Below are 24,728 nucleotides of genomic sequence, written 5' to 3'. Positions count from 1 at the left end.
TACTAAATTGGCTCAGTTTTCTTCATGGGGAAAGTAAAGATGATACTATCTGACTTGCAGGGTTCTGATTAAAATTATAAGTCATGTAGGGCTGGGGATATAGCTCAGTGGTTCCACTGCCTGTCTCGCAAGTGTAAGGTCCTGAGTTCCTTCCCCTGTGTGTGTGTGTGTGTGTGTGTGTGTGTGTGTGTATGTATATATACTCTAAGTAAAGTATGAAAAAATTAGTAATGCCTACTGAATAGGTAGTCATGAAAACTAGGCTGTTATAATCAACATCCATGTAGACAATCCACTTAAGAGTTTCCACAAGTAAGTTCCTTGTCCTTTTCCAAGGAGGTGACACTCAATGTAAAAGTCAGTGCATATATCTTGGACACTGGCATCAATCAGAGCAGGTTTGGTTCCAACATCAATGATTCTTAATTCCAGCATCTGTCTTCCACCTCTCCATCACTAAATGCAAGTTTGTAATATGCAAGCTTGAGAATCTCAGCTTATGTGAAGCTTTTCTACTCTTCAATGTTTCCACCTCTTCCTGTCTTAATTTTCTTCCCTATTCAGACTATATCCATAATCAAGCACTTCCATTCTCTCATTTATCAATTATCTTTCCTAGACTCATTTCCCACAGTGTTTCTGTTGCATACAACTATGCAGTCCCACCCTAGATAATTAATAATAACCTGCTCTTCCCATTTGTTAAAGGCATGTGCCCAGTGTGGGGGGAGATCTTATTCTCAATCATGGATTTTGCACTTCAGTCTCACTCTCAGAAGTTCTTCAGTTTACTCATAGTTCATTCATATCTCACTTAGCACAATCTTCCACTTTCTGCCAAATTCCAACCCAATCACTCTTAGCAGGCAGTCTTGCCTCCTACTCGGGAATTAAATTTGCAACTCCCCACACCTTGACACATAGTCACGCTGATACAGCATGGGCTCAAAGAATAACGTTATCTCTTCTGCCCAAGACCAACAGTTCCAACTGGCCCTGGACCTCTTTTCCTACATTTTCATGGAGATTTTCAGCCATTAAATGTGCGCTCTCTCTCTCTCTCTCTCTCTCTCTCTCTCTCTCTCTCTGTTTTTAACATAGTGTTCTTGCAGCTGCTTCCTCTCCCAGTTTCTCAATCCACACTTAATAAAACATTTACTTGACTCTATTCGGAAAAAAAAAATGCAAACCTGGCAATTTATAATTTTCAATTAAAATCATGAATTTTGAGTTTTTTTGCCTTGGCCCAGCTTACAGATTACACATGACCTTACACAGGAACAAGATTAGTAATATTCCACTCCATGTTTTATAGTGACCCCTCTTCTTCCGAGATCTATGGTCTGAAGACATAGGGAATGCATTACACAAATTGAGCCAATCTAAGCCACTGTTTTGTACATAGAAGGCCTACTTCAGCCCATTCTAGTCTTGAGATGAGATACTTACATTTACAGAATTCACTGCTTCCATGTAGCCATTTTTATCAAATCAAGTGAAAGGTGAGAAAAGAATGGAAGACAGACATACAGAGAGAAAAAGAGATCCAATATACTTTCTTAATATTTTTCCATTTTCCTTTGCAAAGGACCATGTTTATGACTGACCATCCCTGGTTCTGTTTGGCATTCTCAAATCAAGATTGCTTTAAAATAGTCCTAGTTGTTATTATACTAAATCAAGAGTTAAGTACTTCTCAGTGAAAGGAATAAGGATTTTGCATGTCACCCTAACCATGTCTTCCCTTTTGAAGTGTCAGGCATCCACTGACTCAACAGCATTAAGTGAAAGGAGTGTGAGAATGGTCTGAGGTTGCTACACAGGTGACAACCAAGAGTGGCAGCCAAAGTGACAAAGTAAGGAGCTACAAGGTGAACAAATAGCTTGAAGGGCCATTCAGGAGGCTGTGGAAAGGAGATCCAATAAAAAGAAAGCCAGAAGCCCAAATGCACAGGCTATAAAAAGCCCAGTAAGTTCTTGCCATTTTCATACCACAAGTAAAGGAATATAACAAATTATCCTTCCTTCCACATACATGTGAAAAACCTTGCCAGAAAATGCCAGTTACATCCAGGTTTAAAACAGGTAATTTATGAAGATATGCACATATACTTTATCCTAGTTTAGATCCTTCTCATTTGAAATTATGTGAAATTAAGTGCTATAAAATAAAAATCAACTTCAAAAACCTATATGCACTTAAGAATTTTTTAAAATATTGATATTTAATTACAGAAATATAATACCAAAAATCAAACAAGAAGTAGCAGAAATCTTCTTTCCACATCTCATCCTAACATAAATATTTCTCTCAGGAAAATCTTAAAGTAAAAGGATCAGTATTCACTCACTAGTTAAAAGTTAGTGGTTACCTACTGTGGTACATGTATCCACTGAAAATTACACCTTAAGGTAACAATGAAACTATGAATAACTCAATTTTTATTCCCCATAACAGTCAATACATAATTTAGAAACATGTTTAATTTACTCAAAGCCATGCTGCTTCCCAAAATTCCAAAAAACAAGAAGCATGGATATCAGACGGTGAAAAATCTGAGAACAGGCTTTGTAAATATAAACAAAAACCTTTACTTGTTCAAATAATGATAAAGATTCCTAGAGAAAGTAACTGATGGATCTTTTTTATAAAAACACTGCCTCTATATTTAAACTAGCAGTAGTAATGCAACCATATTCCCTATTTAACATGATTATACCTTACAGGGCTATAATAGGTAGAATACAATTTTATAATCAGGTTGGTGACAATGCAAACCAAGTTAGTGTTAAGTAAGCAATCATATTTCACTGTGGCGGTGCATTTACACAGGGTTAAAAGCAACACTGTTGGCTAAAGGACTAAGCTAAGTACAAGATGTGGATTCTACCTTCCTTGTACTCCTGCATGGAACAGACATCATTAAAGCACATGGCAGAGCATCAGTGTTCACTGTCTTGCCACTGGCTGCCTGGATGGTGCTCTGGGCTGGGTTCCCAACAGAAGTTAGGGGGTTCTGGTGCCTTGGTGGACCACTTTCTTCTCCCTCCCTCCTTGGCCATCAATCTCCAGGCCCAAGGAGTTCCACACAGTCTGCTCATGCTCATCATTATGAGGGTTTATTTCATCTCAAAAGTTGGTGGGGACAATGGCAGAAACAGCACATTCTCTGGGATTTTATAATGATTTATAAATCCAAAATATATATTTATGGACATTTGCACACATATACACCTATATAATAACGCATTGTGTGTGTGTGTGTATATATATATATATATACACACACACACACACACACACACATACACACATACATATACATAGTTAGCATATATAATTACAAAATAATACTTGTGCAAAAGAAGATACAATTTGAGTGCTATGACCAAGAGCAAAAACCTCAGATACCCCTTAAGTTTTACATTCATCAGTTTCCCCTCCCCTGAATGGCTTTAAAATCACAACTGTGGCTTCTAACCCAAAGCAGGACTAGGATAAAGCCTACGATTATGCATTTGTAACAGGTTGCCAGGGATCACTGATATTTTTTGGCCTGAGTACTCCACTGAAACTCTGAGCTTTAGATACGAGCATCAATTATTCCTATTTTTCTAGTCAGCAGGTTTGCTGAATCTTTGGAGAAGGTTCTTTGGACTGAGTCAAATATGCCATGAGTCAGAAAAGCCATGATAGGCAGGAAACAAGATGGCTTATGTAGCCAGGAGGACAGAACCTTAAACTGACTTTACACAATGGTAGCTGCAAGGACACACAGAGAAAAGCTTCTGTGACAGCACAAGAACAACAAGCAAATATCACGTGGTGGTGGTATTTTCTATAATTTTGAGTAAAATGGAAGGGCAATCAAGAGGTTAGTTAAGACTTTTTGTCTCAGATTAATAAGAATAAACATTATCTTAACAAATTAAAGGTACTAAGATAACAATACAGGGCTCCAAATTTAACTAAAGTACTAAAAATCTGAGGAAATGCTGAATTAGGATCTAAGAGCATAGGTTTTCAGTTAGTATCGCAGGTGGCTGCTAAAACATTCCCATTGGCTCTAAACCCTAATTTTTTTCAGGTTCATCATAAGAGAAAAGACAGACTCAGCAACATTTGATCTCACATTAGGCAACACAGGGAAACTTTCTTTTCCATGAGAAAGGCAAGAACAGGACAAATATAATTTGATTTTACAAAACTAATTAGATCATTTCTTTTCTCTTTTATATCACCACCTCAGTATTTCTTTCCTCTTACTTTCAAAAGTTGTTAGCTTCTCTACACAACTCTAATAGTTCATTAACGATGATACGGGAACACAGCACAACCTGCTATATTTAATTATACTTCAATCTTCTTAGAGTTAAAAAACTATGCATTATTCAAATTGATGCCAATTATTTTGAAATGAAGTAAAATGCTGCTTATCTATGAATAATATATATGTATGTTATGTTTTTCCACCCATCCAAGAGTCCCAATTTTATGACTTAAAAGTCATCATTGCCTTTTTGCTCTAGAAATAAAACCATAATTTAAAACATCTGCACACATTTTTAAGAAAGTTCTATAAAATGTCAAGTATCATACTTGGGAAATAATGTTGGAACATGTTCCATTTAAAATGTGATATGATTTTTATATTAACATCTCACTTTCATTAGAAGCCTTGGGCTGGCATGTATGAAATTTGAGTAACCTGAGGTCACCATGTTTTGAGGAAGTGCAAGACACAGGCAGAGGCTACATGCAAATAAGATGGTTGACACTGTCAGCTCAGTCCAATCTTTTGGTCATCCTATCCCAGAGACAGATGTGAAGACTAAGAATTTTCCAGAGGATTCTTGATGTTAGCCTTTGGAGTCATCCCAGAAGTCAAATGTCTTCCTGTCTGAAGTCCCAGGTATCACGAAGCAGAGATAAGATGTCCTACAGTGCTCTACCTCATTTGCTGAACCAGAAGTATAATAAAATGATCTTTAATTTGCATTAGTATGATTTTGATGGCTTGTTAACAGGAATAAATAACTAAGCCTGATAAGAGGAAAGCTTTGCCTGGATTTGATTTGACATAGAGCAATGTGAAAATAAATAAAGTATCTAAAAAGAATTAAAAATCGGGAAATATTTTTGAAATTCATATAGACAAATATTACTTCTTTATACTAATTCTAAAAAGTACAATCTATTTCCTTTAAAAGGTTCATATTTCTACAAGTGTTAGGATTAGAGAGCAGAGATGAGGCTTTTCTTAGAAAGCAAATATCTGTTCTCTTAGTTAAAAATAAGTTTCTTCAATAAAAATATCTTTTTATATTATAAAGAACAAAAGCAGATATAATAGAGGTAGAAATTCATCACTACAAAGAAATAATTTTGTCTGCTAAGAACCAAAGTAAGAATTCCTAGAAAGAATTGTAAATACAATCTCCAATGCTAATTACTCTTGTATCATCCCCCTCCTTGTGTATGCAGGTGGGACCTGTGCATTCATGATACCATCCCCAGAATTATTTCTTGTTATATGACAGAGTTGACCTTAAAATAAAGAGATTTACTTGATAAATCTAATACAATCACATTAGCCCTTTAAAAAGTTTTCTCCTGGTGGTAGCAGAACAGGAAGTCAGACAGATATAAAGGGTAAAGTTGTTGCTAATGATTTTCTCAATGAGGAAGGGAGTATGACATCTGGACACTCTCTAGGAGTAGCAGATGTCCCCTGGTTAACAGCCAACAAGGGTGCAGGACCTCAGATCTGGCCCTGTACTGAACTTGAACTCTGCTAGCAGAGCATCCCAGAGACACAGCCTGGCTGGGACCATAATTTTGGCCTTGAGAAATCCTAGTCAGAAAGCACAGTTCATTGTGCCCAGAGTGTTGACTTCCAGAAAAAAATCTCAGAAAACTGGCCTTGTTTTCAAGAAGCTAAGTTTGTGGTAATTTGTTATGCAATGATATTAATAAAATATTCTAGCCTTTGACTCTAATTTCATCAATTCCATATAAAAATGAGATTTAAGGTTTTAATTCTGTGCTTCAATTAGTTACACTTTCTTTCTTATCCTAATTTAAAAATAAGTTAATCTTTAGTTTCTGACAAAAAAATTATAGTACTCAGATATCATTCCCCATCTAGCAACATAATTCTTTGTAATTAAGATGTGCTATGAATTTTTCACATAGAACTGCTTTCACTGTGTCCCATAGATTCCTGTATATTGTATTGGAATCTTCATTTATTTGTAAAAACTGTCGAATTTCTTCTTTAATTTCCTCTGTGATCCACTGATTGTTCTGGAGAGTGTTGTTCAATTTCCATGTGTTTGTGAAGTTCCTATGGTTTCTTATGCTATGGATCTCCAGTTTGATTGCACTATGATCTGATAATATATAGGGAATAACTTCATCTGAAAAGAATAGACATTTCTCAGACAAAGAAGTAAAAACAGCAAGTAAATATATGAAAAAATGTTCTACACCACTGGTCATTCCAGAGATACAGATGAAAACAACACTGAGATTCCACCTCACCCCACAAAGAATGGCTGCTATGAAGAAATCAACCAATAACGAATGTTGGTGGGGTTGTGGGGAGAAAGGAACCCTTCTCCATTGTTGGTGGGAGTGGAGGCTGATGCAACCACTATGGAAATCAATATGGAAATACCTCAAAGAGCTGGGACTAGAGGTTCCATTTGACCCAGGTAGCCCTCTACTGGGTATCTTTCCAAAAGAATTAAAAGAATCCTATCACAGTGATATATGCGCACCTATGTTAATAGTGGCACAGTTTGTAACAGCTAAAACTTGGAAAAAGCCCATTTGCCCATCAGGTGGAGACTGGATAGAGAAGATATGGTTTTTCTATAAAATGTAATACTACTCAGCCATGAAGAATGAGAAATTAGATTCATTCATGGGAAAATGGATACATATTGAGGATATACTCCTAAGTGAAATAAATAAGCCACACATGTAAATACCGAATAGTTTCTCTGGTGTGAAAAACTGTAACAGTACATAAGATCCTAATGAGATAATTGACAATGTGAAATAGAAAGAAAAGGGCTAAAGGTGTAGGGAAAGTGGAAAGGGTAGGAGAAAGAGAATAAGGGAAGAAAAAAATAGGAGAAAATGAAAAAATGGAAATAAAATGGTTGTAAATGGGGAGGGGAGGAGGTAGTGAAGGGAGGGCAGGGACAAGGGAAAAAAAGAGAACCAAGACCTGTCATGTAAAGGTACAAGATCCCAATGGTGAATGTAACTGTACTGTATACCTAAAATGTACCAACAAACTCAATGGGGAAAAAAAAAGATTTTAATGTTCAAAATAGAAGAAGAGTAGGGTGGGGACAAGGGGAAAAAATGAGAACCAAGTCCTGGCATGTAAAGGTACAAGATCCCAGTAACGAATGTAACTGTATTGTCTACCTAGAATGTACCAATAAATTAAATTTAAAAAAAAAGAAATAGTAAAACAGAAGCGGAGTGGAACTTCTTAAATGGCCATATTATTTAAAAACTACAAGTTCCAGAGTATTTTGGTTTATCATACTTTTTCAGATCTGTCTTTTCCAGAGGGGCATTTATTTCATTTTTAATGGCATAAAAAAAGAGGAGAAAACAAAATGAATGTGCACATAAATTTCACCCACAATTATAAGTGAACATTCTGCTACAATTGTTTTATGTATGTATCAGAATCATTCTTTTACTTCAAGGTAAGTTGTAGAAAACTGTATACTACACTAAGCTTATACAAAGAATAAGAATGTTCTTTTCATAAACACAATTATCTGTACCAAACCAAAAAGTTAAGAGGAATCTGACTTCATTTGATATTTTTAAATTTTTCCACATATCCTAATTTATCTAACATGTCTTTTCTAACACCCCTCCCCATCACCCACTGAATTTTCACATGTTGCTTTTGGTTAAAATTTTCTCTAAGCCTAGAAGAGTTTGTCAAAGTATTCTTGTTTTGTCTACTGATACAACTTTTTGAAGAGTCCAGTCCAAGTGCCTCAAAGAATGTCCTACCTTCCAAATTTACCTAATCATTCATTTATAGTATTATTAAATTTGCTTTTCTATTCCTGTTATTTCTGTAAATTAAAATTTAGATTTCTATTTTAATCTGGCCTAAGTTCAAGTCAAACAATTTAGACACATCTTTTCATAGAAGCACACAGCACGAAGTACATGTTGGGGTCAGGGCATTTACCACTGTAATGTGACCTTTGACAACACACATGGGTACCATAGGAAAGGTACATTTTATCCAATAAAAGTAGTCAAAACTTTCAAACATAATCTTTGGAAATATCACATTCTCCAAAAATGTCTCCAAATGGTTTTATTAGTCACTTATGATTATTGATCGATTCGATTACTACTCTAGGATTTGAAATATGTAAATCTTTTAATTCTATCTAAAATTTTCAGCACAGACTGCTGAATATTTTCCTTTATCTTTTGATTATCTATTCTTTTATTTTATTTTTTTCTATTTATTTATTTATTTATTTATTTATTTATTTGGTACCGGGGATTGAACTCGGGTCCTTGCGCTTGCAAGGCAGGCCACCGAACCACTGAGCTAAATCTCCGGTCCCCTGATCATCTATTCTTTAAACAACCCCCTTCCCCTTAAGACCATTATGGCCTTTTATTGAATTGAACTGAATTGTACTGTATTGAACTATACTTTATGTTTGAGACAGGGTCTTGCTATGTAGTTCAGAGTGGGCTTAAAGTCAGTATATAGCCTAGGCTAGCCTCAAACCTCTGTCAATTACCCTGTCTCAGCCTTCCAAGTGCACCGCTATGGACTTATGGTTTATGGGCTTAATTTAAAAGAGCTATAATAAAGACTAATTTATATATAATACAATACATGCATTTTAATGGTAAACTCTGAGTTATGACAAATACATACAGTTGTGATCCATCACCACTGTGTACATCATTAATCTGCTCATTTTTTCACCAGCTGATTGACATTTGGGTTGTTTCTAGTTTGGGGTGATAATGAATAAAACTGTTTCAATACCTACCTGTATTTGTGCTTCATCAGTTATTGGTAAATACTTAAGAATGAAATTACCGAATAAACACAGGTTTGACTTAAGAAAATGTCAAGCTTTTCCAAAATGATTGTACCATTCTCAATTCTCAATTGCTCAGCAATGTGTAAGAGGCCCAGTAGTTCTATCCCAGTGATGGTGAATTTATAGAGACAAGTGCCCAAACTGAAACTCAAAACCTCTTACTTATAGCAAAGTATCAACATTGCAATAAAAACTGAACACTGAGGTGTTTAGAAAAAACAACTCATACATTAACAATTTTTTGGTAAAAGACAATAACATGCATAAGTTCACTACCAATGTTCTATATACATGTGCTAACTCTTGCTATTTCTATTTAGTCTTTTAAGTCTTGCTTATTTCAGTGGTGTACAGATTAAACTGTATTTTTTATTTTTCTCTGATGACTTTAGATACTGTATACTTTTTTCATGTACTAATGGACTGCTCATATATATTATGTGGTGAAAAGTCTATATATTTTACTTGTCTTTCAACAGAGAAACTTCTTACATTATACTGTAAAAGTTATTTGTATTTTAGTTACTAGTCCTTCATCAAATACACATTTTACAACTATTTCTTCTAGTCTGCAGCTTCTCATTCATCGTTTTTTTATGGTTCAAATATTGTATGTATGAAATATCTGCTTAATGTAAAATTGAAAAGTAAATTTTCCCCAATGCTTTCTTCCAGAAATTGTATAGGTCTGTGGCCCATTTCAAATAAGTTTTTTTTAATAGATGGATTCTGATTGTTTTTAGCATCACTCAACTATTTTTCTATTCTAACACAAACATCATAGTGATTTTATTTAAATAGCTTTACTGAAAGTCTTGAAATCATGTTTCGTAAGTACTATTTTGTCATTTCTTTTCCTTTTTGCCCCCAAATGCTTCACTATTCTAGATTCCTTATATTCCCTTTATACTTATATATTGTAGATTTCTTCCGTTTTACAAGTTTGAAAATAACATTGTTTTTTATGAAAAAAGTTTCCTTAGTATCTTGGGATTTCATTAAATTTGAGGATATATTTTAACAGGTTTTCTAAATATCCAAAAATTATACTTTTATTTATTTAGGGCAGTATTTTCACTTCTGTCAGCAATGGTGTATAAATTGGAATATACAAATGTTTCACATATTTTGCCAAGTTTATTCCCAAGAATTTCAAGTTTTTTGACATAATTAGTGGTCTCATATACAACTATGTACAAAGCTATTGTATCAGTTAGGGTTCACTAGAGGAAAAGATATAATATATATATATATATAGGTATATTTTTACAAGGTAGACTTAAAACAGTTTCCTGTGGAGTCAGGGTCGAAGAACATATAATCTATATATTCTGAAGTATATATGCACTGAAATGTCTTTGTTGTTATTTTTAAGATGTTTACATAAGCTCAGCTAATTCAAAATACTGTCACTACCTGTGCTCCAGTGTGCTTGACTGTAGCAGCTTAAAGCATTACTTACAATGAAAAAAATACATAAATATGAAGTACTTCTTATTGAATGATAATGTACTGTATTTTTAATTTAATAGTGCATATACTGTCAGACATGTGGATTATACAATAATGTTAAAAGCAAAAAGAAGTGGTTTGTGAAAAAAAATCATGGTCTATCTATGTCAGGGAGATTCCTACTTTCTTAATTACTTTCTTGAAGCTGGAACACAATACCCAGCACTTACAACTTAACAGAAAAAAAGGTTTATTTTGGCTTCTAGTTCACAATGGTTTCAGTCCATGTAGTAACTTGGCTCCAAGACAAGGTAGCATGGCAGAGGAGAATCAGCTCATGGCATGGGAGCAGGAGTCAGAGAGAGAGATCAAGGAAGGAAGGAAGGAAATAAGATATACCCTTCCAGGTCAGGTCCCCATCATTCCCCATGATTCAATCAGCTCCCAAAAGCCCCAACTGTGAGTTCATGAGGCTTTTGGTAGACATCTGGATATAAACAAAAACACCCACCTAGCACTAGAATATTAGGGTACTAAGAATGTCTGGAAAAAACCATAGCTAGAGTAAACTATACCGTATCCCTTCTTACCACCAGCTATCTTTCCAGCAATCCCAGACTCCACCCTTCCTGAGAAGGTTCTTAAAGTAGGTATTGTCACCAAGAATCAAGACACCTTGCTGAACTCAGTCCCTCCTCCTTGCACCACTGCTTGTTGGGGCCCATGGAAAGATTTATAGACAAGAAGAAAAGGTAAAATCTTCCCTACTTTTCACCAAGTTGTACATTGCCAGACATGAAAACAAACTCCTTTTTTACCCTGAAAACTACAGTAGCCTCCAAAATATAATCTTCTGCATGGAAAGAGGATGGTGAGTTATGGGTAAATCAATACGCTTTTGGGAAACAAAGCACCTCACTTCAAATAAAGGTTGAAAAGAACATGCTGGTGCAATCTAATCCTCCCTGACACAAAGGAAAAGATAACCAACTTTGATGGAACTGAAGAGGGCATGAGATCAAGTAATTCACCTGAAGAGCTCAGCGCTAAGAAGGTCACAGAGCTCAAGTGCAACCCAATCATGGAAGATGGAGTTTTAGCCATAAAGTATCACCTAAGTACTCAAACATGAGCATACATTTCAGCTAAGCCACAAGTAATTGTGCATTTAACTTAAATTTAAGTGATACAATTATATTCAGTTAGAAGTGAAATAACTCCAAATTGTATGTGGTTGAAATTTTCATTTGGATTTCTCATGACTACTGTATAATCTGAATTCACACACTACAGACTTCTGCCCTGTAGTTTTCTACTGAATTAGTCATCTCTCACATTGATGTTTACTAACAACAGATAAAATCCTAAATGAACCTAGATTGCTCTAAGTAACCTAAGTCCAGCCAGGGCAAAAATTAATAACTAACAATTTACAAATAAAGCTTCTATCACTAATTCATAATTTATAAAATTTGCTAATAAAATGTAATCCAAATTTATTTCAATTTTAATCACCAACATTTGTAAAAAATGAAAGAACACAGGTTATTTCAATATTAGTCAAAATTTTCATTTTCATTTCTTTATTAGTACATATTTGTAGTACATAACATTTACATTCCATGTGTGAGGTTGGAACATGTACATAACACATTTTAAATCCTTTTTTCAACTCCTTTCTTACTTTTCCCTCCTCTCACCCTCCAAATCTTTCATATCTGAGAAAGATCAACCTCCTTCCTATTATTTAAATTTTATTTTACTCTTTATTTAGTATTTTGGGTTTCTCACATAAAAGAAACCCTGTGACGGGTTGGTGATTTAGCTCAGTGGAGCCATGCCCCTACCTGGCAAGCGCAAAGTCGGGAAGGAAGGAAGGAAGGAAGGAAGGAAGGAAGGAAGGACGGACCCTGTGTGTCTGACTTATTTCGCTTAGCATTATGGTCTCAAGGTGCATCCATTTCCCTACAATTGACTCAAGTTTTTCTTATGGCAGAGTAGTATGAACACATTTTCTTTATGCATTCATCTGTTGATGAACATATAGGATGCTTCCAAGATTTAGCTGTTATAAACTTTGCTGTTATGAATGTGGCTATGCATGTATGACTATAATTTGTTACGGTTTTTTTAAAGAGTAAAAAGAATTTATTGAAAGATAGCTGATGTCTAGACAGACAGAAGCAGGTTCAGAAAGTGGGTAGCCCACTGCCTCCACTTCCCAAGGGTGTTTTATTGAGCAAAGCCATGAAGTAAGGCGGGTTCAAGATGGGACCAAACTAGAGTCAACTAATAACATTAAAAGTGTAGTTGTGGGACCAGGGATTTAGCTCAGTAGTTCTGCTGCCTGCCTCACAAGCCCAAATTCCCCAGTTAGATCCCCAGTACCAAAACATAACAAGAAAAAAAGAAAAAAGTGTAAAGTGTAGTTGCTTAGGTAATATTGATCCAATGGGAAATCACAAGGTTGGTCAAAACTATGGTCACCCAATAAGATTACAAGCACAGTCAATTAGGTAATATTGATTAAATAGAGATGAAATGGGGAAACATGTCAGGTAGCAAGCATGCTTGGAATGAACAAGGATTTTCCAGGAAGGAATAGACTTGGGAGATTTTGGTCCCCACCCAAGATGGCTGATACCTATTTAGAATATCAGTCATTCCTATTCATCTGTAGGGAAGTATGTGGGTATAGTTGTTCCTCTTTTAATTGAGGCCTGGCCTTCAGTTAATGAGCCTTAGGCTACAATTGTCTTCTATGCTGATGGCCCTGCCTTGCCTAAGGGCCTTATAATATTTTCTATTTAGCTAAATTGTCTACAGTATTCCTTTCTCTGAAGAAATATCTATAACTATGGTTAGAGGAGAAGGGGTGTAGTTTCGATCTAAGTGCTTCGAGCTGAGAAGGATCTATGCATGGGAGACCACAGTCAGAGTCCCTTTCCAGAGAGCTAATCTAATGGGCCTCTGCTAGAAGTCATGCTGTAGTTCAGTAGTTATGAACTTTTCACAGTGTTGACCTGGTGGGTCCTTGTAAAAGGAGACTAGCATCGGAGACCTCTGCAGTAGGTTCCAGTCTCCCACTCAGTGTGAGATGCAAGGCTGAAGAAAGACTCAAAAACAGAATTAAAAAGAAAAGTGGGCAGCTAGCATGGCCAATACTGCTTATTCTGCAAAAGGCATTGGTCAGTCCAAGTCACTCATTTTTATTAGTAACCAGCTGGGGAAGGCAAGCTACATAGGAGGATGGGACTGTATGTGCAGATGTGCAGTCCTGCAGTTTCTATGGAAATTAATACAAGCAAGGCTTGTAAAAGGAAAAGGCGAAGCACTCTCAAATTAGGAACAGAGTAGACAAAATATAGGGCTGCAATATGAACACTGTCCTTCTAGTTAAGAAGGTTTTAATTGTGGAAACAGAATATTGGTGAGAGCTACTCTCACCTCAGCTAACATGTTATATCAGATTGAGCTCCACAGCTTCACAGGCCACTTTTCTGGTCTCAGCTATCGCTGTTAAAAGGAAGCTACCACGGTGCTCATGAGGCGCTTCTGTAAGGCAGATATCTGCAGTCAGACTCACTTCTTAAAATAAGCCAAATGAAGGATTTAATTCTTTACAGCCTGCACTACTTATAGCTTGCTTGGACACAATTGATATTGCAGTCCCCAGCAAGCACATTTATCTTTGGTTCCATCTACATGATCACCCAGAGTTTGGAAGCCTCATTCTGGAAGCTTGATCTTGAAACCCAGCAGTCACAGAGGAGAGAATTGTTTTGGACCAAACACTGTTGAAAAATGTATTATTTCTCCTCTCCAGTGACTCCTTTCATGGAGATATGTTGGCAGGGGCTCCTCCATGCAGGAGACAGTTTGACCAAAGGGAGAAGGCAGAGAGTGTCCTTGGGCCCTTTAATCTTGCTGGACCAGTTGGTAAGATGGGTCTGAGCTCTGAGACCTCTGCCTCAGCACAGTCTGAATTCAAATGGCCACCTCGGCAATCAAGGCATAGATTAAGGGGCCTCTTGCAGCAGCCCCTCTTCAGTTGGCCTGGCTTTCTGCAGTGGTAGCAGGTGAGGTTAGTAGTTGTTGAGCTCTTTTTGGGGCCTGGAGAGTCATACTTAAGATCTATTCCTTTTAAGACTCCAATTAAAGAAGCCACTTCCTTTTGGTATATTTGTTTTCTTTCTTTGGAGTCTTCTGGGTCTTAATTATAAATACTTAGGAGGCAATTTTTACTAAAGTATCAATTGAGCTATCTAGAACAAAAGCTACCTTTTGAAACCTTTTTCTAATATGTAGGGCTGACTAAGTAATAAATTGTATAAGAGATATGGGTCTAGATTTAAGAATAATCTGTCCTATCCAGTCAAGATCTAGGGATGTAGGTTTTATCAAAGCCTCTCATAAATGATCTAAGAAGGCAGAGGGGTTATCATATTTCTCCTGATAAACAGTTGACAATTTAAAATTAACTGAAGGGCTTAGTTTTCATCTTTCTTAAACCTTCAAGAATACATGCCTGAAAGTAACTTCTATTCCAGTCTCCCATCTGGTTGGCAGGCCAGTAGTGGTCTTATATAGGAACTTCTTGGGATCCAGCAGGAACTGGTGGTTCCCCTTACAGCCTGTCTTCTCACTTTCTAAAACTAAAATAATATTCATCTCCAAGTGTATAGCAGCTGGTAATACTGCTCGACTCTCACTAGAAGTCAATTTTTGATTTAAAAGTAACATTATATATACTAAAGTTAATTCCCAATGAACTGGATAAAAGCTTAGTTGGAGTTTCTTACAAGCAGAATGAAAAAAGTCCAAATAAAAGCCTAAGCTGTCTAGACCCCTACCAAAAATATCATCACATAGCATTTTGCAAGTTTATAGTAAAAGGTTTAAAGTGTTCAACTTATTAGCAACTTATTTTCCTACCCTGCACACATAAATGATGAAAACCAGACCCAGGAGGGGACAGAGAGAGATGGTTGGGGTTTTCCGTTAAACTAAATGAGTTCCTCATCTAAGATGGCTTTCTTGTCTGGTGTTAATATTTCTGTGAACTCAACTTAAAGGTCCTTAGTTGGAATGGCTGGAGCAGTTTTGATAGCCTTCCTTTCTCTAATTTTATATGTCTGTATAAAGAAAGTGTAAAGTGGCAGGGAAAGATCAGAAATGAGACCAAGAAAAGAAGTTTTTTCTTCCCACACTCATGGTAAGTTACTGAGACAACTTGCTCCCAAGGTGTCACTCTCAACCTGGAAAGGCAAGAATGGAGACTATGCTGAGCCATGATTGTCTCTTCAACAGTGGAAGATCGGACAGAAAGGAAACTGAGGCAGAACAGGCTCAACATTTTCTCTAGAGTACAGGGGATTGGGCCAGACCATCCCAGCGAAACTTCTCCATTCTTAGTCTTAAGAATGTCCACCAATCTATCATTTTTAACTGGTGGATTTGGGTCCCATGATTTATTAATAGGAATGTATATTTCTTGAATGTAAACTAGATTTCATAAAAAACGCATTTTACAGAATTTTATATTCAAGTCCACTAGGGGGTACTCCAATGCTACCTTTTCCCTACCACTTTTGTTTAACAAAACAAAACAAAAAGATAGCAACTTCAGCAACTAGGTCCAAAAGAAAAAATAAATCTAATTTTAACAAAAGGCAACAGATGAAAAATTCAAGGCATACACAATTAGAAGACATAAGGTGCAAAATTTAAGACAATACCTTAACAAGCCACAGTCCAGAGTATGAAACAAAAGTCAGAATCTATGAAACAAAAAGCCAGAATCTATGAAACAAAAGCAAACTCTTACCTTCATCCAATTATCTTGGTGGGACCTCCAAATGATATAGGATATATTAAATATAGATTTCCAAATTATATAAGGGAAATACTATACTCCCAACCTGCTAGATGTGTGAAACACTTAGTATTCTGTAAAATCAAAAAAATGAATTCTAAAGACCCACAGAGATTAAGAGTAGGAAGAATTTATTGAGAGAAAGATAGCTTCTCTCTAAGAAGGACAGAAAGGGGTCCAGAAAGTAGGTAGCCTCTGTAATGTGATGTCTTTTAAATCATTTTGGGGAGTGGGATCCTGGGGATTTAACTCAAGACCTTGAGCTTGCAAGGCAGGTGTGGTGGTCTTTTAACTCTTTTGGGAAAACACCTAGAAGGGGAATTGCTGAATCAAAAGGAATTTCTGTAGTTTTTTGAGGAATCTCCATAGTGATTTCCATATTGGTTTTACTAGTTTACATTCCCACCAACAATGCAGAAGGATTCCTTTCTCCATGCAGGACTAGCAGCACTTGTTATCATTTGATTTCTTGATAATAGTCATTCTTTCTAGGATCAGATGGGATCATATTGTTCTAATTTTCATTCTCTAATGGCTAGTGATATTATTTTATCATGTGTTTATTGGCCATTTGTCATTCTCCCTTTTTGAAATGTCTATTTCACTTGCCCACTTTTTGACTAGGTCTTTTGTTTTTTGGAGGTCTAATAGTTATAGATCTTTTACATATTCAAGCTATTAGTCTGCTATCATAGGAATAGCTAGCAAAAAATTTTTCCCATTTTGCAGTTTGTCTTTTCATTATGTTGAGTTTTTTTCATTGTTTTATGGTTGTGTAGAAGCTTTCTGATATGATCCTATTTTCTGATTCTTAGTGCTATTTCCTGTGCAGCCAGGATTCTGATCAGAAAGTCCCTGCCTATGTCTATAACTGCAAGACTTTTACCTATTTTATCTTCCAGCAAGTTCAGTGTTTCTGTTTTAACATTTCGTTCTTTGAACTATTTCAATTATAGTTTAGTACATGGTAAGAGATATAGGTCTAGATTGAACATAGTCAATTGTTCCCCACATCATTTATTAAAGAGGCAATCTTTCCTCTAATGTATATTTATGGTCTCTTTATCAAAGATCAAATAGTTGAATGTGCTTAGGATTGTCTCTGCATCCTCTATTCTGTTTTATTGATCCTGATGTCTATTTCTGTGCTGGTCCTGTGCTGTTTGTAATCATTGTAGACTTGTAATATAACTTCAAGCCAGGATTGTGATGCCTACCCCTTTGCTCTTGCTATCCAATATTGCTTTTGCTATTCTAGGTTTCTTCTGGTTCCATGAGAATTTTAGGATGGTTTTCTCCAGTTGTCTGAAAAATGCTGTTGCTATTTTGATTGGGATTGTGTTAAATCTGCATATCAATTTTGGAGGTATGACCATCTTAACTATATTGGTTCCCCTATCTAGGGACAGAGGATGTATTTCTGATGTTCTCTTTGATTTCCTTTTTCAGAGTACTCTAGTTTTTGTTGTACAGGTCTTCTGCTTCCTTTGACTAATTCTTAAGTATTTTATTACTCTTGGTACTATTATGAATAGCATTTTTTCCTAATTTCTTTCTTATTGAGTTCATTAAAGATGTACAGGAAAACTACTGATTTTTGCATTTTGATTTTACATCCTGGTATATTACTGAATCTGGCTATTTGTTCTGCAAGTCTTTTGGTAATTTTGTTTTTTTTAGTTTCTTATGTAGATCATGCCATTTGCAAATAGTGATACTTTGACTATTACCTTTCTTTTTTTTGTTTATTTTTTGGGGGGTAGTGGGGTGAGACAGGGTTTCACTATGTAGTTGAGATTGACCTGGAACTCACTATGTAGCCCAGGCTGGTCTCGAACTCACAGGGATCTTCCTGTCTCAGTCGCCTGAGTGCTGGGATTACAGGTGTGTGCCACCAGGCCCAGACGACTACTTCCTTTCTTATCTGAATCCCATTTATTTCTTTCTCTTTTCTAACTTCTCTGGATAATGTTTCAAAGACTATGTTGAATAGAAGTAGTTTTAGTAGATATCCTGTCTTGTTCCAGATTTTAGAGTTTTTCCACATTAAATATGATGTTGGCAGTAGGTTTCTCATAAATAAAATAAAGAGACTGAAATAAAGAGGTCTTTCTGTACCTACTTTTTTCAGTGTTTTTACCATAAAAGGGTATCAGATTCTGTCAAAAGCTTTTTCTGCATCTAATGTGATTATCATGTGATTTATGTCTTTGTTTCTTATTTCCATTCTTGCATCCCTGCAATGAAGCCTACTTGGTCATGTTTTGATGATTGGTTGTATTCTGTTTCCCAGTATTAGGTTGAGGATTTTTTTAATCTATATTTTTTTAAAAAGATCAGAGACTATAGTCTCTTTTTTTGGGTGGATCCCTGTCTGGTTTTAGAATCAGGGTAATGGTAACTTCCAAGATGACTTTGAGAGTACTCTGTCCCTCTCAATTCTATTACAGAGTTTGAAGCATACTGGTACAAAATATTTTGTAGAACTCAGCACTAAATCCATGTGGACTGGGCTTTTCATATTTGGTAGATTTTTATTGATGTTTCAATTTCATTGCCCATTATTAGCTTACTCAGGGTTTTGAAATCTTCTTGGTTCAGTTTGGTAATTCATAGGTATCTAGGAATCTATCAATTTTGTCTGAATTTTAAAATGTACTGGTGTACAGGTTTGTGAAGAAATTTCAATAATCTTTTCTATTTATGTAGTATCCATTGTGATTTTACCTTTTTCATTTCTAATCGCATTAGTGCAGGTTCCTTCTCCCCCCATCACCTCTCTCTCTGTTAAACTAAGAGTTTGTCTTTTGGTTATTCTATGGAAGAACCAACACTTCAATTCATGGATTCCTTTCAATTTTTTTTTTTTTTTTAGGGGATATGATTGGTTTTACTACTTTGATTTCTTTTCTGATCTTTACCATTTCTTTCCTTGCACTAGCTTTGGATTTGGATTGTTCTTGTTTTCTAGGACCTTGAGGATTTTTTACTTGGGCTTGCTCAGTTTTTGTGATATGGGTATTCATAGTTACAAAGTTGCCTCTAAGGTCTACTTTCCTTGTGTCCCGAAAGTTTTGGTATGTTGTGCTGGTGTCACTGTTTAGTTCTGGAAACTTTTATTTTTTCCCTCATTTTTTTTTGTAGTTCATTTTTTATTTAAGAGAGTATTGTTCAGTGTCCATGCATTTGCATAATTTTTCCATTTTGTTTTGTTGTGGATTTCTAGTTTCATTTGCCCATGATCTGATAATATTCATGGTATAATTTAATTATTTTAAATTTACTTAAGCTTGCTGTATTTGTTAGTATGCAGTCTCTTTCAGAGAAAGTTCCACATACTGCTGAGAAGAATGTGTATTCTTTCATTGGGTGAGAAGAATGTGTATTCTGTAGTTATCTATTAAATCAATTTGTTTAACAATTTTGTTCGCTTCTGATGTTTCTCTGTTATGCTTTGTCTAGTTGATGTGTCTATTTGGGGGGTTGTGGGGTATTGGGGTCCCTCAACACAACTGTGTTTATGTTAATCTGGTCTTTTAAATTCACTTTTATTAAGTTCGGTATACAATTGCTCAGAACATGTATGTTTATGATTGTTATCTCTTCCTGTAGGATTTTTCACTTAACCAATAAGCAGTGAATTTTGCCTTTTTTTTTTTTATTAATTTTAGCTTGAAGTCCATTTCATCTGGGTATAGAACACTTACAGCTGCTCTTGTTCAGGTTCCCATTGCATAGGACAGTGATTTCTATCCTTCGACTTTGTGTCTATGAGTTTATTTTTGGGTTCAATATGTTTCTTTTATATAGGGTACCATTGGTATGGCATACCATACCATTCTTTTAATTTGCATCTTTTGGTTGGCTGGAACTGAGGCAGTTTTACTGAAAGTTATTGGCTTATTCCTGTCACTGCCTTATTTTTCTGCTGCTAATTCCCTATGTTTCCCTTTTACTTAACTGGTCACCCTACCTGGTACATTGCTTCTCTTAGGCTTTCAGTCATTGTTAGCTTCATGATCTCTTTCTAGGTTATCCTACACTAGGTTATCCTAGTGCTGGCTTGATGGCCTGAATTATTTTAGGTGCTTTTTATCATAAAAATATAATTTACCCATCAATTTTGAAAGATACTATTGCAAGATATATCAGCTTGGGTTAGAATTCGTTTTCCTTTAAAGCTTGAAATACTTCACTCCAAACTCTCTTGACCTTTAAGGTTTGTTTTGAAAAACCTGATGTAACAGTAATGGCTTACCTTTATGAGTGATGCATTGTTTTTCTCTAATCACACTTTTAAGATTCTGTTCTTGTGTTGGATATTCAGGATTATGTCTATGATGCTTCGTGCAGAGTTTCTTTTCTGATTGTAGCTATTTAGTGTTCTATATGCCTCATTTTTCTGTATGCTAAATTGTTTTCCCTTATTTGGAAAATCATTAGCATTTGTGTATACCAATAATGAACTGGATAATATTGAAATTATTTATAAAACACTATTCACAGTAGCTTCAAGAAAAATGTAATACCTAGGAATCAACCTAACCAAAGAAGTGAAAGATCTTTAAAAAGAAAACTATAAACTAGTGTGTGAGTGTGTGTATACACACACACACACACACACACACACACACATATACACAATACACTAAAAAGGAGATTGAAGAGAGGACATCAGAAAATGGAAAGATGCCATCCTAGTCCTGGACAGGCGGAATCAATATTGTCAAAATGGCCATACTCCCAAAACTGTTTTACAGATTCAGTGCACTCCCATTCAAAATACCACAACATACTTTACATATCTAGAAAAAGTAATTATAAAATTCATATGGAGCTAGAAGAGACCCAGAATAGCAAAAGCAATTTTGGGCAACAAGAGCAAAGCAAGAGGATAGCAATAGCTGACTTCCAACTATATTACAAAGCCATAGTGATTAAAACAGCATGGAAAAAAGATACATGGATCAATGAAGCAGAATTAAGGACAGAAACTTCCCCAGACATATTCAACTATTTGATCTTTGAGAAAGGGGCCAAAAGCTTCTGTTTGAGGAAAGATAGCCTATTCAACAAGTGGTGAAAATATGAAACAGTTCTCAATATCTCTGGCCATTATAACAACAATGCAAATTACAACAACACTAAGGGCCAGGGATTTAGCTCAGTTGCTCTGCCACCTGCTTCACAAGTGCAAGGTCTGGAATTTGATCCCCAGTACCAAAAACCAAAAACAAACAAAAGAACACTAAGATTCTACCATACTCAGTAAAGAATAACAGATATTGAGAAATAAAAAATAATAAATGTTGGTATGGCTGTGGTGAAAAAGCAACCCTCCTTCATCACTAATGGGAATGTAAACTAGTACAGCCATAGTGGAAATCATTATGGAGATTTCTCAAAGAACTGAAATTAAAAATCCCATATGACCCAGTGCTCCCCCTACTTGGTATCTTTCCCAATGAGCTTATGGTCATCACACTACAGTGACACATGAATAACAATGTTTGTAACAGCACAATTTGTAATAGCTAAATCCTGGAAGTAGGCTGAATACCCATCAACAGATGACTAGAGAAAGAAAATATGGTATCAATATGCAATGGAATACTACTCAGCTATAAGGAATAACAAATTTGACATTTGTAGAAAAATGGATGCACCCAAAAAATATAATGTTTAATGAAATAAAACAGATACATAAGCTTAAATAGTATCTCTCACTTGAGTAAGGTAAAATACAAAGGAAAGGAAATAAGGATGGATAGAAAGGGACAAGGGAACGGATTTTTTGCAATAGAGACATTGACCAGGGAAACAGGGTGAAGGGAGAGGAGGAAGGAAAGGGGAGATACATAGAATAATGATATGCTGTGTCCAGGAACCTAATAACCTCAATTAGTGTAACATTATATGCTATAACATGAGCTAAGATTAATAATATCAAGAATGAAAAATGGGATGAGGGAACTAGAGGGACGAGGAGGGAAGGGGAATGGCATTTTTAAAAAAACAAGTGTAGTATATAAATGTAGCCAGTCTTCAAGACATAAACTGCATGAGTTGCCAACATATACTAACAACAAAAAAAAAAAAGCATTTAAAAAAATTTTTGCTCCTTCTTTTTGGAAAGAATAAGTACCCAAGGAACAAGGTGAGAGTTTTCCAGAAATTTCCAAACTCTTCCTTCCACAAGGTTTCATTCTAAAAGATACATGAGGATTATCAAAGATCTGAAAATGGAAATAGTGAAGTACTTATTTTATGTTTCATGAATATTGATAAGTAGCAGTCATAAATACACAGCCACATGACTATATAAGACCAACGAAAACTTTCCAGCAAATGTACTTTTCCACATTATCATGAAAGAATACTCTAAAGGCTTTTGTCAGGCTTTGTCCACGTGGGCACTAAACAGAATGAGTCCCTCACCTCATACTTTCCCACCAAGATTCTGTGTAACACATTCTAAATCCTAGATCCTATATTCAACCTGTCCTGAAATTGTAGAAAATCAATACCTTTCTTCCTCTTTCAGGATAATATTCTCCCTCAACCACCACATTCTAGAACCTGTCCCTCCCCGTGTACTAAGGGATTTTCTCTTTATTAATAGACTTTCCAGTCCCAACATCACCTCTCTCAGCATCTTCAGAAATTCTTTCTTTTGACATTGCTTGTTATCAAGCAGCCTCAAGGTAAAAGGGAAGCCACCTGAAGAGGCAGGATGATCACTGGAATGGATTAAGTTAACTTCCATTCACATCCAGGTTCAGTTACTACCTACTTGGATGGTTTATGCAACTCATACCTTGAAATGTTTTATCATTTTAAAAATAGGGATGACAGTAATACTTTACTGTTAAATTTACTAGAATCTTCAGAAAGGTAAAAGGAAAAAAATACAAATGAATATACTTTGCAACTCTACAGCATATTTAAAATATAACAAATCCTTCACAGGGCCAAGGTCATTCCAAAAAATATCTGATTTCTCCTTTATAGTTTGTAGCAAAACTTATTAATTAAAATGGATACATATTCTGCCTCTGCTGTCCTATTTTTACTCTTTGTTAAACAACAACATACCCAATAAACCTATTTCTAGGAACAAGGGTAGGTTTTCTTCTTCCCACATCTCATGAAGATTATGTCTGGAGTCCTGGAGCCTTCACCTTCCTTAATCTTTTCTGAATTTCCTTTTCTTTCATCACTGTTTACTATAGTAGTAAAGCTGAACTGCAGTTATTTATCCAAGAAGCTTCTGAAGCCCCCAAACTGTAGATTAAGTACAAACCACAAACAAAGGGCTAGATATTTCTCAGGGATAATTCACATATTTGCCATGGCAAACTTATAGGAAAACCATGACTGTCAAAATAATTTGACCTTAAAATAATTTTTGCTTAGAAAGCACATATCACTTCTCCTATATAACTGGCTCAAATGTAACTCAATAATTCTGGATAATACATTTAAAATATTGCTAAGAGACTGGAAGCCCAGTTCCTTTTCAGTTTTTAAGTATGGGTATTTCAATAGTACAGAAACCCCCATATACACATACAAGCTCCAAAAACAACAAGGGCTCCTCGTTATCCTCAGCACCATCAGCTCTGACTCAGCTTCCCATTCTGGCCCAGTGACCTGACTTCAAAGCAAAATGTCTCTTAGCTTATTCCTCAGGGAACTTCTCAATTGTGGAAAGGGTTTTGGTGACTTTTTAAGACAGAAAATTAAACTAAAAAATGAAGGGTGAAGTGACAATGGAATGAAGGGAAACTTCTTCTTTCTAATAACTTGCTTTATCAGTGATTTTATAAATACATTAGCTAAACAATAAATAGACCCCCTCCTACTTTACCATAGCGGACAATTGTAATCTATGATCACTATGATAACAATTATTTAACTTGTCTTTTGTGAATTTGAAGGTTGCCATGTCTAGCTCAACTACTACCTCCACTCCCTAATTAGGCCCAGAAAGTGTCTGATGGGGGGGTGGCCTTTTAACATCAAGGACTAAAATCCCACCTTAGATCATGCCAATACCATTATCTTCTGAACATATATCCTAAGAAGATCCAAAAAGGTCAGTTACACGTGACCAGGCAACCAATTATGTTACTTTTCCTTAACTCCAAGTCTTTTGCAAAACCCTGTTTCAGTGATCAGCATACTGAGCAGCAGATAAAATGAGCAAGGTTCAGTAAGAAAAGGAATTAGGAAATTGCAAAGAAATGCGTGTACAGAAGAAATATAAAAGATTTGA

General features: G+C 35.7%; 1 protein-coding gene across 1 annotated transcript in view; it reads right to left on the bottom strand.

The window, feature by feature from the left end:
- Positions 1-24,728, bottom strand: part of Pard3b (par-3 family cell polarity regulator beta) — a 1,085,411-nt gene that overhangs the window by 808,364 nt on the left and 252,319 nt on the right. The gene's annotated exons all lie outside the window — the stretch shown is intronic.

Source organism: Fukomys damarensis, unplaced genomic scaffold (assembly GCF_012274545.1).
Source record: "Fukomys damarensis isolate Sample0158 unplaced genomic scaffold, DMR_v1.0_HiC HiC_scaffold_16, whole genome shotgun sequence".
NCBI lineage: Eukaryota > Metazoa > Chordata > Mammalia > Rodentia > Bathyergidae > Fukomys > Fukomys damarensis.
The sequence above is the reverse complement of the archived record's forward strand: the minus strand, read 5'-3'. Positions and strand labels throughout refer to the sequence as shown.